This window comes from Dreissena polymorpha, chromosome 4, assembly GCF_020536995.1.
Source record: "Dreissena polymorpha isolate Duluth1 chromosome 4, UMN_Dpol_1.0, whole genome shotgun sequence".
In the NCBI taxonomy this organism is placed as follows: Eukaryota; Metazoa; Mollusca; class Bivalvia; order Myida; family Dreissenidae; genus Dreissena; species Dreissena polymorpha.
This window is the reverse complement of record NC_068358.1, coordinates 13,954,167-13,977,583: the sequence shown is the minus strand read 5'-3', so window position 1 is coordinate 13,977,583 and position 23,417 is coordinate 13,954,167. Positions and strand designations below refer to the sequence as shown.

Here is a 23,417-nt window from a genome sequence, read left to right as displayed (position 1 = left end):
CATTTGCATACCAAAACATTACACGCCATTGTGATCCTATGTGCACAAAGAAACATCATCTTTAATTTTGCACAAACACTCAAAACAAACACAAATCATTGACAGATTTCTAGCTGCATCATGACCCTTGCCCTAATATCAGTCAAGACCAGAATAGTTGGTGATTGATTGAAAATCAAATCGGATTTCTCATCCTGATGGCAATGCATTCAAGCCCAACTGGACACTAGTGTGCAATTTGGTCTTGTAATTGGAAAGAAAATGGGTCTGCAAGAAATACACAAGTGCAAGGATTAACATTGCTTGATCAGTCAACGAGAATGACACTGGGCAACAAACGTGTATTGATTACCTTCCACACAATGACCGCCAGGGTCACACCAGAGTCACTTGCATGCAAAAATGGTCAGATCGACAATAAAGATACTGCAGAGCTTTAAAACGTAGCTGTATAGCATGTGCTTTTGGGTTCATTACTTTAACCTTTTACGATGAACTCTTGCGTGCTGGTGTGCGAGCAAAATTATCCGATACAAGATGATCATTCTTTAATGTGGTACATCGCAAGGCGTTGTATTAACTAGGGGATTAAAATGTCTGTCAGGAAAGCCCTATCTTTACTTACGGTATCCATTTAGTAAATAAAGTTGTAAAACAGGTGAAATGTCAGGCTGAGGGTAAAAGATCTACATTACATAGAAATAAAAGCAGTAATACAGAGATTTATTTCACAGGAAGTGCATCATGTATTTGAATAAATGTGGCAGGATGCAAGATATCAGTAATAAAAATAAAATAGAACAGAAATTGTTGAAACACTGATAAATTGTTACATTCTACCTGAATAATTAATATGGTTTTTACCATAATCTATGTACATCACTTCTTCCCACTTAATCTACAAAAACAAAAGGACAAATTCTCAGTTGCCAATGATGTTAGGGATACAATTTGTTTGTTTATTGTCTTAGGAGAGTTTGCAGACACATTATTTCACATGATTTGTTTCACACTTTGCCTTGATGCAATTATTACCAGATCAAAGGATTTTTGTCATAAAACATCACATATTTTCTCATTTACATAATTCTGATATGTATTAACAAACAATTTTGAGTAGAAGTTTTACAGACAATTATTTTTGTTACCTCTTCAGCTATCATTGAATTTTAATTTCGTTAAGTTAATTAGTGTGTGCAACGTTAATCTGAAATAACTTAGCATAACGAGAAGTAGAGAGCATGTCATCTTAGTAAGCTTCATTAACAATTCATTTAGTTTTCATCCATCATGGTTTTTATGCTCATTTTATATTCTTATAACAGAGAGCGTCTTCCAGTTTTATTCCTCATTTATGTTAACAGTTATTTCAAAGCATGAACACTACTTAATGTGACCTACAGGTTATATTTGTGGCAAACTAACAATTACCTCTATTTTATACAGCAATCATCATTATCATTAAATATCTGCATTCTGGTCAGAAGCTGTCTGCTAGAAAGTCATGCAAGGTTTGGTTGTCACATTAGCAGGCAGGACAGTTCCTGAGGAGACTGCGCGAAGTCGCTGGCAGCGGTCTAGACTCATTTTGGCTTGTAACGTTTTAAATTCACTTAGAAATGAGTTAACGGGTACAGAGCAGTGAAATCATTACAATTATGTTTTGGTAACAGTTTTATCCATTACATGGATAGGTCAAGAGGGAGGTGGTCATCATATTTCTGCAATTATTTCTGTTCATATTACAAGACAATTTTTGGTTATTTCCATTATAAAATTACATTTAATAAATTTGTTATGTATTCAGATAACTTTAATGCATCCATATATAAATTACGCTTTAAACCGAGTTATTCCATTCGCAAAAATTATTATCATGCTTTATTTACCAGTATGTTTCTTGAATTGAATGAAACACAAACATACTGAAAGTGTGACTGCACAATCGGTGCCAAGTGCTTGTTTACACCAAAATGGCTTCAGTAGAACATATCAGCCTTACATTCAACACAGGAACACTTACACAATGAAATGAACAATCCAGTTAAATAAATATATTCTAATCAATAACAGCAACTTTTATATCAAAGTCTCCTAGACATTAAGAAGTTGAATTAAAGATGATATTGCAAGTTTATAAGTTTGTTTTGTGTGTTTTTTTTCTTATGTCACTGTACTGTTCAACAAACAAAAACACATGTCGTGCAGGGGGCAAATTAATGTTTGCTCTGCAATTTAAAACAAACATTGGTGACACGGTTTCTTTTCATAACCCACACAAAGCAATTCTTTATCTGCAATGATTAACATAGGCCCCACTCAGATGATAACATAAACTAGGAATAGAAAGAAAATTTGACTTTTTAATAGATGTTGCACATAGAAGAAGGTTGACACTTGTAGGATGTGTATTTTTTTTTATTTGAAAGAAAGTAACTGCTCCAGGCTAAAGAAAAATATCTGCCAACAAGTCAAATTAATAGTGGCAATTAAACCATCATAGCTATACATAAAATAAACCTTAATACATGCGAATGTAGACTAACTGTAAAATTTATAAGAGTATATTGTTTCATACAGTCAGTATGTCGCGCCAGCTTGTAGACACGAAATTAAAAGCCTCTCACATTTATAAAAAGGAGCGTGGAAGTAAACTTAAATTACATTCATGAAATCAAATCTGGCAAGATGTTTGAATAAGAAACGCTAACATCTCAGTTAAAAACAAGAGCACCGCATAACAGGTGCCACGCTTGGCTACGGGTGCAGTTTTGAATAAATGAAAGCTTGTCAGAATTTAAAAAAAAAATTTTTTATAAAGGTCACAGTGACCTTGATCTTTGACTTGTGACCCAAAAATGGGTGTGGCATGTAGAACTCATCAAGGTGCATCTACATATGAAGTTTCAAAGTTGTAGGTTGAAGCAATTTGATTTTAGAGCCAATGTTCAAAACCAAAACAAAATGATAAGGTTTTAGCACGACGCGAACGGCGGATGGCGGACGTCGGACGACGAGCTGGCTATGACAATACCTCAGGTTTTCTCCGAAAATGCAGAGCTAAAATAGATCAAATTATCATGCATGCAATCTTGAAGCATCACCCCTCAAGACCAGAATAATTATATTTAGTGATTCTTGTATCTTGTTTAATTTTCTCTGAGTTGTGCAAAGCAAAGACAAAATTAACTTAATCCCTTTAATTAAAAAAGACACCATTCATCTGTCAAAATTTAAAGACATTAATAAAAGTAAATTGATAGGCCCTTATCTAATCTCTAAGTAACACCTTAATTTCTTGAAGCCATGTGAAGCACTCCTTAAATGGTCATTTTCAAACAAAAAGCTGCCTGATAAGCCATGTTTACAACAGTAGCAGTATGGACACAGGTGGCTAATGAATACAGGACCGCTTTCACTATCATCACAAAACTTGTTTGCATTACCAAACAGAACAGCTAGTTTAAGGTTTGAGTTTTTACTTTTCAGTTATAATTGGTAGAGAGTCGTTATCATTATTTTAAAACTAAAAGTATTACATTTGTATAAATGATGATGATGTTGATTTTTCAACAGCATGCTGATGCATATAGTGACGATGCTGATGATGACTACAATTGAATTTAATAATAAAGCAAATCTTAAAAAAAAATCATAACCATTACTTAAATGACAGCAAGACTTTACCAAATACTTAATGGCAAACAACACCATACATTGTCTTACTGTGCACATGTGTGGTCTGAACATTAACTCTCCAGTAGAGAAGATCATATCATTTAAAGCTGTTTCCAAATGTTATTTGTTGACCTCTCAGTCTATAATTGGATCAGTAGATTTCAAATCACATCTCAACACCTCTCAATCAGGTATGTCAGTCTTCAAAGCGATCCAGGCTGGCAACTAACCCGTGACTAACGCAGCTACCTTTATATGTTTGTTGTGCCCAGGATAATGAAATTTGCATTAATGAAGCACTCTAAGTTATGTGCAACATGTTGCCAATTTAAAACTCTTCATTCGTGAAAATGAAATGGATTCAATAACATTCTTTCGTTTCTTTTTTCAAATGGTTATTTGATATTATAACAATATTGTTGATTGTAACTATTTCAGATACCTTGAGTTGTGTATTTATGTTTTATTTTTTTGTTGGGAGGGAATATTATAAATTCAAATTTCATGTAAAACAGAACTTAGCAATAAAGAGCTTGCAAAATAATAAAAAAATATTTATTTGCTGCTTTAAAAATTCTGTCCACCATATCATTATAATCAAATCTACTGCAGAAATGTGTTATGCTTCTATAATTTCTTTAATCATATATAACAGTGTGAATATGGAGCCAATGTGCACTCATCATGCACGCAAAAATATCAAATATATTCCATTTGTCTACAAATTACATAAAGTTAACTAACATAACAAGGAATTTCTTTGATGATGAAAGCAATTTATTATTACATGCCTTGCAAATAATTTCAGATGAAAAACTAATGCAAGATGCACATGCCACTGAAAATTGGGGGCACAGTTCGAAACTTTGATGGGATTTCCAGGATTGAGGTCTTGATAAACCGGCATATGATCCTGTTTTCTCACTTCCAAGCATTATGCATGAATGGAAACATATATCATTTTAATGTCAATATATGTAAATAATATATACCTGACGATCTGGTTCTAGTTCAATAGTTCATTTCAAGAATGAGAAAAGTTTAATGTGCAAATCATGAAAAAATGGAACTGATTTTATTTGGAATGTTCAAGTTTATTCATCTAGAGATACACAAATTCAAATCCTTCATGGCGAAATGTTGTTCATGATTTCATGAACACTTCAAGCCAATCAGGAATTGTTCATGAACCGTTCTCAAAAAGTTCCTGATCTTGGTCCATGAACTTTTGGACATGAACTGTTCTTAAGACACGTTCATGAACAGTTTATGAATTTTTGTTGAACACTTCAAAGTTCATAAACAGTTCTTCATCTAACCATAAATTCTTAGTAATGAACATTTCATGAACAATTATTTCTGATGACTTTTCTGAGACAGACTTTGAGGATCCATCATGAATAATTCATGAAATCCTTTGTGCTAGATGTTTCATAAATATTTTTGAAAGTAATATTGAAATGTCTAGCATACTAATCTTGAAGATTTGTGAAACCTGTGAAGTTAGTTTGAATATGCATAGTATTTTCACCACTGTTAGTAAGAGTTCTTGACCTGTTCTAGAGAATTTTAAGAACATTTGTACAAGAACTGTTCAAGAACTGCCTTCAGGAACAGTTCAATAACTTTTTAAGGACCTTTCCTGTTCTTGAATTATTCTTAAACTATTCTTGAACACTTTAAGAACTTTTTTGAACAACATGTTTCCTTCTGATGTTCTTAAACAGGTCTACACAATGTTTTTGAACATATGATGGACTTTTTAAGAATCCAATATGTTCTTAAAAGGATCTGTCATTGTTCTTGGAAGACTTAAAAGACAAGTTTAAGAACATTTAAACATTTAATTTACCTCAATTGCATCAAAAACCTTATGCTGCTTGGAAATGCTATTCAGTCTGTTTCCTGGGACTAGAACCAGTGCTGTGTCTATGGGGACAATTGTAAGAACCCTTCCTCAGAGGGATGGAGCCTATTATTTCCCTGTCACTATGCGGACACCATATCCACCACGCCATGGTGACCTTTATACTGCTTACGTGACAGAATCAGGGTTTTGTGCAGAAAAATAAACGTCAGGAAAATCAGCAACTTGCGGAGGTGAACAGAACAAAAAAGGGAATTTTTTATTTAAAATAGTCTGGGACTAAAAAAAAATGGAACAAATAATAATGAAGAATTAACAATCTGAGAGCTGCTAAACGACAATTTAAAGATTGTAAATAACTGTCATTATGAAAAAATTATTTTTATCACAATGATTTCATTCATTTTTATGATAAATAAATGTGAACCAATCTGAATAATTAAGCCAAATTGCACTGGGATTCAAACCAAGCTATTGTTCTTCAAAAAATTGGTCTTTTATTGGTAAAGGAATTAGCTTGTTAACAAAAATCCAGTCGCTGACATCATAATGTCCCATATAAGCATGTGTAGACTGCACAGGCTAATCTTAGACAATACTTTGCATACATGCATAAAGCCCCTTTTTCCACAGCGCGTCTCATTATACAAACAGTTGAGGCTTTATGGAAAACTATTCTGTGGTTTCAATACACTTGACATTGAAAATTAAAACTCTGTTATCAATTAAACAACTGATGAATAATGGTACATGTCCAATAATGCATACAATTTATTTGATGTTTTCATCCACCTACGTTAACAATTGGAAAACATCAAAATGCCTTAAGGATAAGGAAAAAAACGCATATCAGTGAATACCTTTGCCTATTATCTATTTTAAATTGTTGGCACAATTGAGCACTAATCACTCTACCTGGTTGTTATTGGTGATAATTACATGCATGGAATCAAGTGGCATTGAACCGTAACTTGATAAGTTTGGCCTATAGCCTTTTTATGCCAATAAAATCTAAAGAGGCACTCGTCTTACCTCCAGACCACCTATAAACATGTTTTGAACTTAAATGGTGTCAATTTCTCAAAACCACCACTCTTTTAGAGTAAGCATGTCCTTAAAAATAAAAAAAAGTAATATTAAAAACATATAATGATCAACAAGAGCACCACATAACGGGTTCCAACGCTGTGCTTTTTGAATAAATGAAAGCTTGTCAGAATTTATTTTTTTTAGAGGTCACAGTAACCTTTTCCTTTGACCTAGTGACCCAAAAATGGGTGTGGCATGTAGAACTCATCAAGGTGCATCTACATAAGAAGTTTGAAAGTTGTAGGTTGAAGCACTTTGATTTTAGAGCAAAATGTCATAGTTTTTGCACGACGCCCGGCGGACGGCGGACTACGAGTTGGCTACGACAATACCTCGGGTTTTCTCCAAAATCAGCAGAGCTAAAAATCAACAATAAGAGCCATAAAAAAGACTGACCTTGGAAAACCCATACATACACCGCCATCTTGGATTCAATGTAAAAAAAAATAAACAAATAAATAACAACAGTGAATAAAACTGTGATTCTGTCAATTGGTAAGCCTGAAAGAAACATTGATCTGCCAGATAATGAAAGATTATATGAAGATTGCTAGAGGGGATACATCATCAAAGGCAGTCAATGATATAGCACTGTTGAGCACTTGAAAAAATATCTATCATCTGAAACATCAGCAGAGAGTACAGGGGGCCACTTGTGTAAAACACAGCATTCTTCAAGACAAAAGTTTTCACACAGGAAGTTAACCCTTTGCATGCTGGGAAATTTGTCGTCTGCTAAAATGTCGTCTGCTGAATTTGTAAAATAAGCATTTTCTTTATTTTTTTTCAAAGAATACAATCAGAATAGCAAACAGTTTGGATCCAGATGAGACGCCACGTTCTGTGGCGTCTCATCTGGATCCAAACTGTTTGCAAAGGCCTTTAAAATTCGGTTCCCGCACTGAAAGGGTTAAACACAATTTATTCTTACATAACCTAAACATGCACCTTTGAACATTGATTACCAAACTGAATTTACCTAATTGTTGAATCTTGTCAAACAGATATTTATCGGGGCAAATTTTTTTTTGTTAAGTCTCAAAAATAGGAAGAGCAAGCAGGCAGAAACAAACATGGTTCAAAGTGACAGTTAGCAACCAGTTTATTCGTCAAGGTCACCGTAGTTAACTAGTCTTCAACATTTTTTATTCCACTGTGTTTGTGCTAATGATGTAAACTTCCTAATATTCTTTCTAAATAATTGCCCATTCATTTAATAAGAATACATACCGGAAGTAATACAAGGAAAAAATGCACCAGGTTTAGATTTCAAACACATAGCGGGAGCAGTATTGGGGTGCTATAACTAAACCTGCTGTAATTTGAGGGTACAGATCTTCCTTATTACCAGGGCTGATCAGTCCCATGCGGCTTTACTTCCACATGGAATACAGCAGCTGCAAGTAGAATTGTATATAATTGTAAAAATGATTGTTTTCTCAGACTCCATTATCTATCTTACAAATAGATGCTCTCTATAGCAGCTTCACCATTTGTTATCAATGAAAAATGAATTTATGTAGTTTTTTTTTTAAGAGAATTAAATGAGAACAGATTTTGCGATTTCAGATTGTTCTACATATACATCCAGATTCAATGAGATGGCTGCACACGTTCATGGTTTATTACACACGAGATCTACTACTTTTAACATTCAGTACACTAATGTGGATTTTTTAATGTGCTTTGATAAAACTGAAGAAGTTTGCATCACACAGACATAAAGCATAAATTATGGTAATTTTTCAAAGATTTGGAATATGATTTTCTAAATCAAAATATTGTTACACATAATAAATCATAAATATATGACAACATTTGCCTTTCTATAAATAAACCCAGTTTATACCATTAGGCAAATATGATAAATCACCATCATGACAACAATACTTTGTAACAACTTACTGACAAAGCTATATAAAGTCTAAGTCATATGAGCAAACACAAAAACCATTTTGATGTCAGATGTCCCTATTGAATATCTATTGTTGGATCATGCATATTACTAGACCAGCCAACTCTCATGACGCACATAGGAAAAAAAATATATATATGAGCTGAGCTCTGTGAAAAGGGGGTTTAATGCATGTGCGTAAAGTGTCGTCCCAGATTAGCCTGTGCAGTCCACACTGGGACTACACTTTCCGCCTAAACTGGACTTTTGCTCCAAAGAGACTTTCTTAAATGGAAAAATATCATAAAAGCGGAAAGTGTCGTCCCTGATAAGCCTATGACAGGCTAATCTAGGATGATTCTTTACCCACGCCTATGACAAGCTAATCTAGGATGACACTACCCACATACATTATGACATGCTAATCAAGGATGACACTTTATCCACATACATTAAACCTATGACAGGCTAATCTAGAATGACACTTTACCCACATACATTAAACCCCTATGACAGGCTAATCTAGGATGACACTTTACCCACATACATTAAACCCCTATGACAGGCTAATCTAGGATGACACTTTAACCACATACATTAAACCTATGACAGGCTAATCTAGGATGACACTTTACCCACATACATTAAACCTATGACAGGCTAATCTAGGATGACACTTTACCCACATACATTAAACCTATGACAGGCTAATCTAGGATGACACTTTACCCACATACATTAAACCCCTATGACAGCCTAATCTAGGATGACACTTTACCCACATACATTAAACCCCTATGACAGGCTAATCTAGGATGACACTTTACCCACATACATTAAACCCCTATGACAGGCTAATCTAGGATGACACTTTACCCACATACATTAAACCCCTATGACAGGCTAATCTAGGATGACACTTTACCCACATACATTAAACCCCTATGACAGGCTAATCTAGGATGACACTTTACCCACATACATTAAACCCCTATGACAGGCTAATCTAGGATGACACTTTACCCACATACATGAAACCCCTATGACAGGCTAATCTAGGATGACACTTTACCCACATACATCAAACCCCTATGACAGGCTAATCTAGGATGACACTTTACCCACATACATTAAACCCCTATGACAGGCTAATCTAGGATGACACTTTACCCACATACATTAAACCCCTATGACAGGCTAATCTAGGATGACACTTTATCCACATACATTAAACCTATGACAGGCTAATCTAGAATGACACTTTACCCATATACATTAAACCCCTATGACAGGCTAATCTAGGATGACACTTTACCCAAATACATTAAACCTATAACAGGCTAATCTAGGATGACACTTTACCCACATACATTAAACCTATGACAGGCTAATCTAGGATGACACTTTACCCACATACATTAAACCTATGACAGGCTAATCTAGGATGACACTTTACCCACATACATTAAACCTATGACAGGCTAATCTAGGATGACACTTTACCCACATACATTAAACCTATGACAGGCTAATCTAGGATGACACTTTACCCACATACATTAAACCTATGACAGGCTAATCTAGGATGACACTTTACCCACATACATTAAACCCCTATGACAGGCTAATCTAGGATGACACTTTACCCACATACATTAAACCTATGACAGGCTAATCTAGGATGACACTTTACCCACATACATTAAACCTATAACAGGCTAATCTAGGATGACACTTTACCCACATACATTAAACCTATAACAGGCTTATCTAGGATGACACTTTACCCACATACATTAAACCCCTATGACAGGCTAATCTAGGATGACACTTTACCCACATACATTAAACCCCTATGACAGGCTAATCTAGGATGACATTTTACCCACATACATTAAACCCCTATGACAGGCTAATCTAGGATGACACTTTACCCACATACATTAAACCCCTATGACAGGCTAATCTAGGATGACACTTTACCCACATACATTAAACCCCTATGACAGGCTAATCTAGGATGACACTTTACCCACATACATTAAACCCCTATGACAGGCTAATCTAGGATGACACTTTACCCACATACATTAAACCCCTATGACAGGCTAATCTAGGATGACACTTTACCCACATACATTAAACCCCTATGACAGGCTAATCTAGGATGACACTTTACCCACATACATTAAACCCCTATGACAGGCTAATCTAGGATGACACTTTACCCACATACATTAAACCCCTATGACAGGCTAATCTAGGATGACACTTTACCCACATACATTAAACCTATGACAGACTAATCTAGGATGACACTTTACCCACATACATTAAACCTTTGACAGGCTAATATAGGATGACACTTTACCCACATACATTAAACCTATGACAGGCTAATCTAGGATGACACTTTACCCACATACATTAAACCTATGACAGGCTAATCTAGGATGACACTTTACCCACATACATTAAACCTTTGACAGGCTAATCTCTGATGACACTTTACCCACATACATTATGACAGGCTAATCTAGGATGACAGTTTACCCACATACATTAAACCTTTGACAGGCTAATATAGGATGACACTTTACCCACATACATTAAACCTATAACAGGCTAATCTAGGATGACACTTTACCCACATACATTAAACCTATAACAGGCTAATCTAGGATGACACTTTAACCACATACATTTAACCCCTATGACAAGCTAATCTAGGAAGACACTTTACCCACATACATTAAACCTATAACAGGCTAATCTAGGATGACACTTTACCCACATACATTAAACCCATATGACAGGCTAATCTAGGATGACACTTTACCCACATACATTAAACCCCTATGACAGGCTAATCTAGGATGACACTTTACCCACATACATTAAACCCCTATGACAGGCTAATCTAGGATGACACTTTACCCACATACATTAAACCCCTATGACAGGCTAATCTAGGATGACACTTTACCCACATATATTAAACCCCTATGACAGGCTAATCTAGGATGACACTTTACCCACATACATTAAACCCCTATGACAGGCTAATATAGGATGACACTTTACCCACATACATTAAACCCCTATGACAGGCTAATCTAGGATGACACTTTACCCACATACATTAAACCTATGACAGGCTAATCTAGGATGACACTTTATCCACATACATTAAACCTATGACAGGCTAATCTAGAATGACACTTTACCCACATACATTAAACCCCTATGACAGGCTAATCTAGGATGACACTTTACCCACATACATTAAACCTATGACAGGCTAATCTAGGATGACACTTTACCCACATACATTAAACCCCTATGACAGGCTAATCTAGGATGACACTTTACCCACATACATTAAACCTATGACAGGCTAATCTAGGATGACACTTTACCCACATACATTAAACCTTTGACAGGCTAATCTAGGATGACACTTTACCCACATACATTAAACCTATAACAGGCTAATCTAGGATGACACTTTACCCACATACATTAAACCTATAACAGGCTAATCTAGGATGACACTTTACCCACATACATTAAACCCCTATGACAGGCTAATCTAGGATGACACTTTACCCACATACATTAAACCCCTATGACAGGCTAATCTAGGATGACACTTTACCCACATACATTAAACCCCTATGACAAGCTAATCTAGGATGACACTTTACCCACATACATTAAACCTATAACAGGCTAATCTAGGATGACACTTTACCCACATACATTAAACCCCTATGACAGGCTAATCTAGGATGACACTTTACCCACATACATTAAACCTTTGACAGGCTAATATAGGATGACAGTTTACCCACATACATTAAACCTTTGACAGGCTAATATAGGATGACACTTTACCCACATACATTAAACCTATAACAGGCTAATCTAGGATGACACTTTACCCACATACATTAAACCTATAACAGGCTAATCTAGGATGACACTTTACCCACATACATTAAACCTATAATAGGCTAATCTAGGATGACACTTTACCCACATACATTTAACCCCTATGACAAGCTAATCTAGGATGACACTTTACCCACATACATTAAACCTATGACAGGCTAATCTAGGATGACCCTTTATCCACATACATTAAACCTATGACAGGCTAATCTAGGATGACACTTTACCCACATACATTTTAAACCCTTTTTTCACAGAACGAGGCTATCATATTAACTTATATGCAAAGAAACCGATATAAAACCTTCAACACTATGAATATTCAATAGCTTCAATGGCAGACAGTGAGAATGTCTTTATACCCATGTACATTTTCAACAAATCCTTCATTGATTATGTTCACAACTTTCAAATGCATCAATGTTTGGTCAGGGATATATAATCAGGCATATAATATCATTGGCAGAGTTTGACCCGTGTTCTTGGGTCATTTACTTCATTATTTAATCCTAAAATTTACTTACAGTAAATTCACTCTTTCATTCATTAAAAATAAATACAATTTTAGCTTTCTTAAATTAATTCATATGAAACTTGCAACTTGCTCTTTCTACATTGTGAATGAGTCACATAAGTGCAAGCCACGCCTTTTCCTGTTTCATTCTGTCTGTCTTCCAACACAGGTGCAGTTTATTTGAAAATAAATGACAAACTGAAATTTGGAGGAAAATTGTCATGCATTTCTCTCTCTGCACCTATCTGTCAAAATCACAGTAAACATTTGGGATGTCAAGCACAGTTTACATGAAATTTAAAAAAAAAACATGCATTTCAATTGATTGGTTGTATTTATTTCATGTAATCAATTAAAAAAACAACGGATTATTATGTATCCAAGAAAAGACCTTTTATTATGTACCAATATAAGTGATATAATACTGGTGATATTTATACAAGCCTAAGGACATTGAGAAGTTAGAAAATGTAGGAAACTAAGAGTCCATAATGCAAATACAATTATTTGAAGACAAACAAAGCTGATTTTTTTTTTGCAATGCTTGTTTATTTTTGGGTGAGTCAGGGTCAAGGTTTAAGCCCCAGGGTATCACCATCGCAAACCATTGGTTATCATCATAGATGTTACTGGAAGTCTTATATAAGGACAGTCTCATGTTTATCCCTGCCTTCTTATTGCCAGGTACATTCAAATGGAATCATTGCTGGCCTAAACAAGACAGTGTACACGAGGTTGGCAGAGCTCTAAAAGTTTGCAAAATGCTAAATAGTTTTACCCACTTGTGTTATGACATTAAACAATAATCTTGAAAAAAACAAGACTATTGCCAAGCAATAAAAGTCCCCTACCGGCTCCACCATTGTCAGAAATTCCACTATTGTCAGAATATTTTTTTTATTTGTTGCCATAGCAACCAGAATTTTTGACGTAGTTACAAAATGAAATGACGTGCATAATGTCCATATTGCCATCTATCCATGTTCCAAGTTTCATGAAAAAATATTAAGAACTTTTAAAGTTATCACAGGATCCAGAAAACCACAATTTTCAGCAGTATTTCTAGTCTATTTGTTGCCATAGCAACCAGAATTTTTAACATAGGAACAAAATGAAATGACGTGCATTATGTCCATTTTGCCATCTATCCATATTTCAAGTTTCATGAAAAAATATGAAGAACTTTTTAAGTTATCGCAGGATCCAGAAAAGTGTGACGGACAGACTGACAGACAGACAGATAGACAGACAGACTGACAGACGGAGCGCAAACCATAAGTCCCCTCGAGTGAAACCGGTAGGGGACTAATAATACATTCAAATACAATCAACAATGTCCAGTGCATTATTTTTGTATTTTGTAACAAAACGTTTATGTTTAATTTGTTTCTGTCGCAAAACATGGAAATATTAATAACAAGAGATCGGCAAGCAATATGGTCCCCTACCGACTCCACCATTGTCAGAAATTCCACCATTGTCAGATTTTTTTATTTTGTATTTGTTGCCATAGCAACCAGAATTTTTGACGTAGGAACAAAATGAAATGACGTGCATAATGTCCATATTGCCATCTATCCATGTTTCAAGTTTCATGAAAAAATATAAAGAACTTTTTAAGTTATCGCAGGATCCAGAAAACCACCATTTCAGTAGTATTTTTAGTCTATTTGTTGCCATAACAACCAGAATTTTTAACGTAGGATCAAAATCAAATGATGTGCATAATGTCCATATTGCCATCTATCCATGTTTCAAGTTTCATAAACAAATATTAAGAACTTGTAAAGTTATCGCAGATCCAGAAAAGTGTGACGGACAGACTGACAGACAGACTGACGACAGACTGACGGAGCACAAACCATAAGTCTTCACCGTTGAAACCCCTAGGGGACAACTAGCTTTTTATTGAGATAGTCACAAAATACCTAAAGATTTCAAACAACATATTTCAAGTTTTTGAGGTAAGTATGTACTTGAGTAATCAAGATGATATTTTGGATGGTTTTTAACAAAACTAAAATTTGGAATGCAAGGAATTGGAATTTAGTATTGCTTATCATAAAAATGCTATGTTTATTTATTAAATACCATTGCTATACATTTTTGTCAACTTATGTTAATGTCATTGTTTGTAAAACTGATCTTCATGACCTTTCAATATTTGAATAGAAGAGATTGAGCCTGGTTTACAAGTTGACTTACAAGATTAATACTTGATTAAACAAAAGTTAGGATACATTTTAAGTTTGGATATGTTGTACAACATACAAGCAAAGCAAAATGTTGACTATAAAATTGTACATAATTATTGACCCAATTAAATTAATTCTAAAACTCTTAATAGGTAACTGTCTAATATAATACATTAATTTAATGTACATAGTGTTTGGTCCAAAAATACATTATTTACACTGTTCACACTGAATTTATACAGGCATTTATTACACTTTGCACTAAATATATCAAATCTACATCTTGTGCATTTCAAATCCTGTCTAGGAATGTTCAGCAGTTTTGCAATCAACTATTGATTTGCAAACAGTATTTAAATAGTACAAAATATCTTATATCCTAAAAATTCTGAACAAATATGGAAAGTGTAGTACAATTAAATGCAGAATTATTATTGCCAAAACCTCAAAGGATACTTATTTAGCATGGTTGTAGACTACCGGTACCTGCTTGTTGAAAGCAATAATCAACATTGTGTGTCAGGCATCGTGCAAAACAAAATCATCATTGAATCTGTTGAAATCATTATCCCAGGGCTTTCATAGAGAAAACAGTCAGAGAGTCAATTCATTCAAACAGTTTTCTTTGAATGTGACAGTTATCTGTTAATGGGCTCATTATCATTTATCTTTGAAATACAATTGAATTGACAATGTACATAATTGAGGCATGTCATAAAAACCCAGTCAATATTTTTTACTCCAAAAATTGATTAAAATTACAGTATCTACTTAAGAGGTTGTCCTGAAAAAAAGAAATCTATCCCAGCGGCGTAGCGGTAATGGTTGCAGTTGTTGTTGTTACAGTAGTAGAGAAATCTTGTTGATTTACAAAACAAAACGTTGTCTTTTAACAGACAAGAATTAATATAATCACTGTTTTTAACTTCACTCTTGTTTTTAATTTAATAATTTAATCAAATGATTGCAAGTGTGTTTTCTTTTCAACTGAAATAGTAAACAAACAGTCAATAGCATAAAAAAAAGTATAGCGAAAATTTTCCATGTGTGAATTGACAGTTTGACATCATTAAAGACAAGAGGACCTGAAAGGCCCAAAGTCGCCCACCTGAGATAAAAAGAAATGACCTGTTCTTTGCAGCCAAAGATATCAATGGAACAAATGTTCTAACCAAGTATCATGAAGAATGAACAACAAATGGCACTTTGGCGGCCATGTTTTTTTAACAGACCTGAACCATTTTTTAACTCTTCCAAGATATGTCTAAATTTCATGAAGATTGGGAAAAAAATGTGTCTTCTAGACTGTTCACATGTTGTCACTATATTATAAAGAAAACTGCCCCACTCCCTGGCGGCCATGTTTTTTCACTGATCATGACCATTTTTAAACTCGTCCGAGACATCCACATAACTAATGTTTTCACAAAATTTCATGATGATTAGGCAAAACATGTGACTTCTAGAGTGTTCACAAGCTTTTTTACTATATAAATATAAGGAAAAAGACCCCCCCCCCCCTGGCGGCCATGTTTTTTTTACCGATCCAAACCATTATCGAACTCAACTGTCCTATCCAGGTGTGGTAGTGCGGTCTCCTACGCTTACGCAAATGAACCGGTCACAGGACGGTAACAAGTTATGTAACTTTGTGAGCACTTATGTTATGCGGAAATATTTATTTGACGAACTCTTATTTCTGGTCAGGATGACTATACTGACTGGTTGTAATTCAATTAACTAAAGGCGTTCAGTCAGGGACGCCTAAATTCCTTTGTGCTAGATGTTTCATAAATATTTTTGAAAGTAATATTGAAATGTCTAGCATACCAATCTTGTAGATTTGTGAAACCTGTGAAGTTAGTATGAATATGCATAGTATTTTCACCACTGTTAGTAAGAGTTCTTGACCTGTTTTAGAGAATTTTAAGAACATTTGTACAAGAACTGTTCAAGAACTGCCTTCAGGAACAGTTCAATAACTTTTTAAGGACCTTTCCTGTTCTTGAATTATTCTTAAACTATTCTTGAACACTTTAAGAACTTTTTTGAACAACATGTTTCCTTCTGATGCTCTTAAACAGGTCTACACAATGTTTTTGAACATATGATGGACTTTTTAAGAATCCAATATGTTCTTAAAAGGATCTGTCATTGTTCTTGGAAGACTTAAAAGACAAGTTTAAGAACGTTTTAACGACATCTTATTTCAAGAACAGTTTAAGATGATATCAAGAACTCAAACATGTACATTGCATTGCTGTTTTTACAAAGGAAAAATATTGTGTGCACAGGAAGTTGAAACGGAAGGCACATGGTTTATGTTATATTTGAAAATGTAAGTCTTTAATAAATTACCGGCTGAACTGATCAGCCATTGGTTCCATTTCAAGTTCTTTGGCACTGTAAGTGTAACCATTTCAGGGAAACCATTGATTAGTAAATGATTCTTGAACTGAAAATGAGACTATTCATAATCTTTTCAATAGATGAATTATTCATGAACATATAGTGCAAAGTTGTATTATGAAATTTAAAGAGTATTATCAAACCACTTGTATCTCAGTTATTAGTGTTATATTTAAATTATTGTTATATGTTGCTATCAATATGTTCAGTGCTAATACAAAACTTGTTTCTTCTTACCCTGACCTGTTTGTTGAGTAACCTTTGCATAAATTGACAAATTCTTGTTCATGAATAGTTCATGAACACTTCATGCCACCTCAGTTCATGAACTCTTGAAGAACTATGGTTCATGAACTGTTCACTGACAGTCCGTGAACAGAAAATGAGCCATTGAAAAATAGAAGAAAAATGTTCATGAACTGTTCATGAACAGCAAAACCCTGAATAATTTTTCAAGAATTGTGTTGTTCATGAACTGTTCAAGAACACTTCATACCATTTGTGTTCATGAATAGTTCATGAACATTTCACGCCATAATGGTTCAAGAATAGTTCATGAACACTTCATGCCATAAGGGTTCAAGAATAGTTCATGAACACTTCATGCCATTAGGTTTCAAGAATATTTCATGAACACTTCATGAAATTAGTGTTCATGAACAGTTCATGAACTAAAATTTCAAGAACATTTCACAGACATGGCTCATTTTCTGTTCACTGACTATTTGTGAACAATTCATGAACTCAATTCACGAACAGTTCATGAACAGTTCACGAATTATTCGTGAACTGCAGAACAACATTTTGCAGGGTTTAGAAAATGCCAAATAGAAATAATTTAAATAATAATTATTAAATTTAGAAAATAATGCCAAAATGTCTTGATGCTGGTGTTAAAAATAATTTAGAGTTTAATTATTTAAAAATTCCAACCTTTTTCAAGAGCTGTTAACTTTTCATTTAATTGCACTCGATTTTTAGGGTCAATTTTTACGATTTTGACGGGAGTTTTTTTGCACAAGGTTCGAATTGGGACATTTTATTCTGATAAGGAAAAAAACCTATTAATTTCGGATTGGGAATTGGCGGAAAAGGCCTGATCATCCGTCTACCATGCACATTTTGCGTGACACTTCTAGTTTGAAATGTAACTGAATTAAAACAAATTTTCACAACAACAAAAACTTTGCATTAACACAAAAAACGGAAGCAATCTGAGGAACAAAAACTCACCATGTGATGAAAAGAACGTCAAAATATTTGACTGCTTTTTGGCCGATTCCAATTTGCGCTTATCATTGTTGTTGTTGTAAAGCGTAAAGGGAGAAAATCAAGCGACGTCTTTGCTTAATAGCAAAAGGAGCAAAATTACCAAAAAGACAAGCAAATTTCGAAAAGTCAATTGCCAATTTTCCGATTCTGAGCTATTTTCAACCGGCCAAAATCTGATTTCAAACGGCTGATTTGGCCAGCGGCTGGCTCTTATTGAGAACCCAGCATTAACAAAATGGCAAATTTTTTAACCGATTTATACTTCCCCAAGTATGAGCGGGTAGACGTATTACTGAGTTTTTACACACCGTAATATGAGAATAAGAGACACATAATCCCATAAACTCTTTTATATATAGCAAGTCACATTTGCCAGTCAGAAGGATGATAGAAGTGTTTGATAGCACCTGTTTGTTCTCAACAACAGTTTACAATATATGAGCTGCATTAAACTGGATCTTATGTCATATGCCGACAGGTTAGCTCCGGCCCAGTCTGCTTATGTGCATGGCTGTTCTGTCTGTCCAGTATTAATCACTATTAAAAAAAGAATAAACAAACAATTTTCATGTTTCTATTGATCAAATGGCTTGGCACTATTATTGTCCCATTTGTTTATGTCAATGTAAGGCTATCAGACATGGCTATATAGCAATTGTTTGAATATCTATTAAATAATTTAGCCTGTAAAGCACACGCCAAACACTGGGATCCGTCTATACAGATAATGTGACTTATGCACAGAGCTGTTAAGTCCCTTTCAACAAATGTTAATGTATCTAGCCGTCCCCCCACAAAGGTCACTTCTGTCGCTACTGATAACATCCTCGGTGAACCAAATATGCTCCTATATAGCAGCTAACCTATGCCAGGCTATTATTGAAATACGGAGCATTTTAATTGCCGCTGTATCTTTATAGAGTTCTGTTGTGATACAAATACTAAATAAGCTGAGGATTTTAGATGACCTCGATCCCCACCATGGGAGCGTTCTTTAGATCTCCCCCAAAGACACCAAGTACTGGTTCTAGGCCCAGGAAACAGACTCAAGAGCGTTTATATAATCCTTAGGCTTTCGATCCAATCGAGCTAAAATAAATAGGTTTAAACTAAAGATAGTCATTCCTTTTTAACATCTAAACTAAGATTACAAATGAACAACTTCTATTATCATCCTACTAACTATACTCCTTGGGATAGCAATATGCAATACAGAGATATGTCACAGGAATGTAGAAGATGTAAACAATCTCCCTAATGATGATTAAGTAATTTTTGACATACCTCATGCTAAAGAAACTACCCAAATTAATGGTACCAAATTCTGCTGTCATTCCTAAACATGTATACATGGCAATTTCGTCCCAAGAAATATTGACACAAAAACATGCTATCCATGACTTATAATTACTAAACCTTATTAGGCCACTACTTTTTTTTTATTGGGTTACAAAAATTATTTTGAAAATGGTCAATCGGGCGGTCAAAACACAAAAAAACATCATTGGAAAAATAAGTTAATACTAATAACATAAGAACAAAGACATCATATCTTTTATAACCTTAACACAGAGACGAAAAACGAAAAATCAAATTATGCAATGAAACATATCTTCAAATGAAATTAGTCACCTAAAAGCACCTTTTGTAACATCAGGCAATTTTAAACACTCCATTAAATGACATGCGTTCTTTTCCCATTAAAACGAAAAACTGCGCTTCATTTCCGTAATTCGATGCGCACCATTACGCAATGCGATGCCCGTTGCATAAATCTTATATAAGATAAACTACTCATACACAAAGTATGTGTTTGCTCTTATTGGACTTATGACATCGTCCATGAAAAAAAATCGAGGTAGATCGATCCCCGCGTCGTCGCGGTAATGTTTGTTAAAGTTGTTGTTGTCATGAAAACTCGTTGATTTACAACGCAAAACGTCTTATTTGAACTGACGCGAATTAATACAATCATATTTGTCAACTTGGCTTTTGCTTTATTTTGATAATTTAATCCAAAGTTTAATGTTAGCAAGTGTTTTTACTGGAATTGTAAACAAGGAGCCAGTTAAAGTCTACCGAAAATGTGCAGTCTGTGTGAATTGACAGTTTGACGTCATCAAAGGAAAGCCGCTTGCTGTCTGAAGCAATAAAGCGACAAATTTCGCGCCGACAAAATTGGCTTCCTTTGTCTAGCAATCAACATGCCGAACCAATCGTGCGTTTGTATTTCAATTGCAATCCTCCAATTTAATAATAGCACGTGCATAGCTCCGCCTTCGAATCTTTTGCAGAGAACGGAGGCGGAGTTTAACGGTTAATTGAGCTAGTATTTTACGCAAGTTGAGTTCCGATTTGCCGAAATTACTCGGCCCTGAGCATTAAAACAACAAATACATTTATCAATGATTTTCCGAGATATACCGATTTGTTCCTATTTCCAAACTTTCTGTACAGTTCCTATAAACTATGGCGGACGTGTTTACAAAATTCCTAAACACATATATCGTAAATAATGGCAGTGTTTTATTGGATTATTTATACTTATTATCAAATTGCAAGGTAATACTTTTTTATCTACTATAATATAGGGTTTGTTTAATATAATTAACATGTTAAACAATATAAATGAGTCACAGACTCGGAAATAAATTTTGATGCGGTCAACATTTTACTGACGCTGATTTTCCTATTGTCTGTAATTAAATAAATTTTGAGAAGTGCTGATAAAAGGACTGGTACATACTGTGTCACATTGAAAAATATCCCGATCTCTGTAATATATGTGAACCAATCGTTGATTGTACTTACTTGATTTTATTCGCAACCGTACTCAAACCGGATCGGTTTTTTTCTCGTTTCGCTCGTTTTTCAGTTTGGTCGGGAATAAAATATATATAAATAAGACGATTTTCCGATTTTATTTTTTTTCCCATTTTCCAAAAATTAGGGTCGGCGGTTTTGTAACCCAAGAAATATAAAAGTCGTGGCCTTATGGAGGTAAAGCAAATTCTTGAAGACAAAGAAAATTACTGTACTTGCATGCTTGGGAACAACAAACAGCTCTCTAGGTGCCAATTAAGCCTGCCAAATGACCTTTAGGGGCTGTAACAGTCCAACTCTGATGGTATCTTGCCCACACCCCAGAGCTGACCAAAGGAACCTAACAAGTTGGCCAGCTTTACACAGGCCCCTGAATATCCTTCTGCAAATCCAGTAGAATTTACATCGCATTGGAAACATGGACAACATTCACAGAGGGCAGTAACCCAGGATGTTATAAGTCCCCCAGGGGGAACAGCAGGGTGCTTGAAGGTTAATGAAGTGAAGGAATTTTAATAAGAGATCAGTCCACTGCCTTTGCTTGTCAGAAGCTTCAACAGAAAATGGCACAGTTTTATGATTTCTGAAGATCTGATATCTCCGAAACAGATCAATCTTTCCTTCATCTTCTGTTTTATTGCCACTATACCATCAATATCACAGTGCTCTCAACTGCCCTCAGATTCAGACAGAATTATCAAAGAGATGCAGTCAATATTTGTTCCTAAGTATCAGTACAAATCATATCAATGTCATCTTGATAGGATAATAAGAGACTGGCCTTAATGCACTTGGGTAGTGTTGTTCCAGATTAGCCTGTGCAGTCCACACAGGCTAGTCAGGGAAAACACTTTCAGCATTTATGGAGTTTTTCATTTTAAGGTAGTTTCTTATAAAAACAAGAAACCGTCAGAGAAGGGTGATGCTCCCCAAAGGTTTTTGTTGTCACAATATTGCACTATATATTCAGATAAAAGGAAACGTCTTGAGGGGCATAACTTTTGACAAAATAATACAATGGATGATTTAGCAACTTAAAAATTTCAAAGGGCCATAACTCTCTAAATAAATCATCTAACCAGAACCCACTAATAACATGCTCATCTCCTCAAGGTAGTTAGGCTTCCCATAAAGCTTCATTGTATTCCAGTCAGTAGTTGGGGAGAAATAGCCCGCACAAGAATTGCACTATATGTACAGTTTATAGAAAATTTCAAAGGGCCATAACTCTGTGAAAAATCATCCCACCATAACAGGCTGATAATATGCACATCTCCTGTTGGTAGTGAAGCTTCCCATAAAGTTTCATTGAATGCCCATAATAAGTTGCAGAGAAATAACTCGGACAAAAATTGCACTATATGTACAATGGAAAATTTTAAAGGGCCATAACTCTGTGAAAAATCATTCGATGAGAACCGGCTGATAATATGCACATCTCCTGTTGGTAGTGAAGCTTCCCATAAAGTTTCATTGAATTCCCGTAATAAGTTGCTGAGAAATAGCTCGAACAAGAATTGCACAATATGTACGATGGAAAATGTCAAAGGGCCATAACTCTGTGAAAAATCATCCAACCAGAACCGGCTGATAATATGCACATCTCCTCTTAGTAGTGCAGCTTCCCATAAAGTTTCATTGAATTCCGGTCATTAAGTGCTGAGAAATAGCCCGGACAAGAATTGCACTAAATGTTCAGTTAACAGAAAATTTCAAAGGGCC

General features: G+C 34.9%; 1 protein-coding gene across 1 annotated transcript in view; it reads right to left on the bottom strand.

Moving 5' to 3' along the window:
* The window catches only part of LOC127878239 (protocadherin Fat 1-like), a 133,670-nt gene that overhangs the window by 70,885 nt on the left and 39,368 nt on the right, over window positions 1-23,417 (bottom strand). The gene's annotated exons all lie outside the window — the stretch shown is intronic.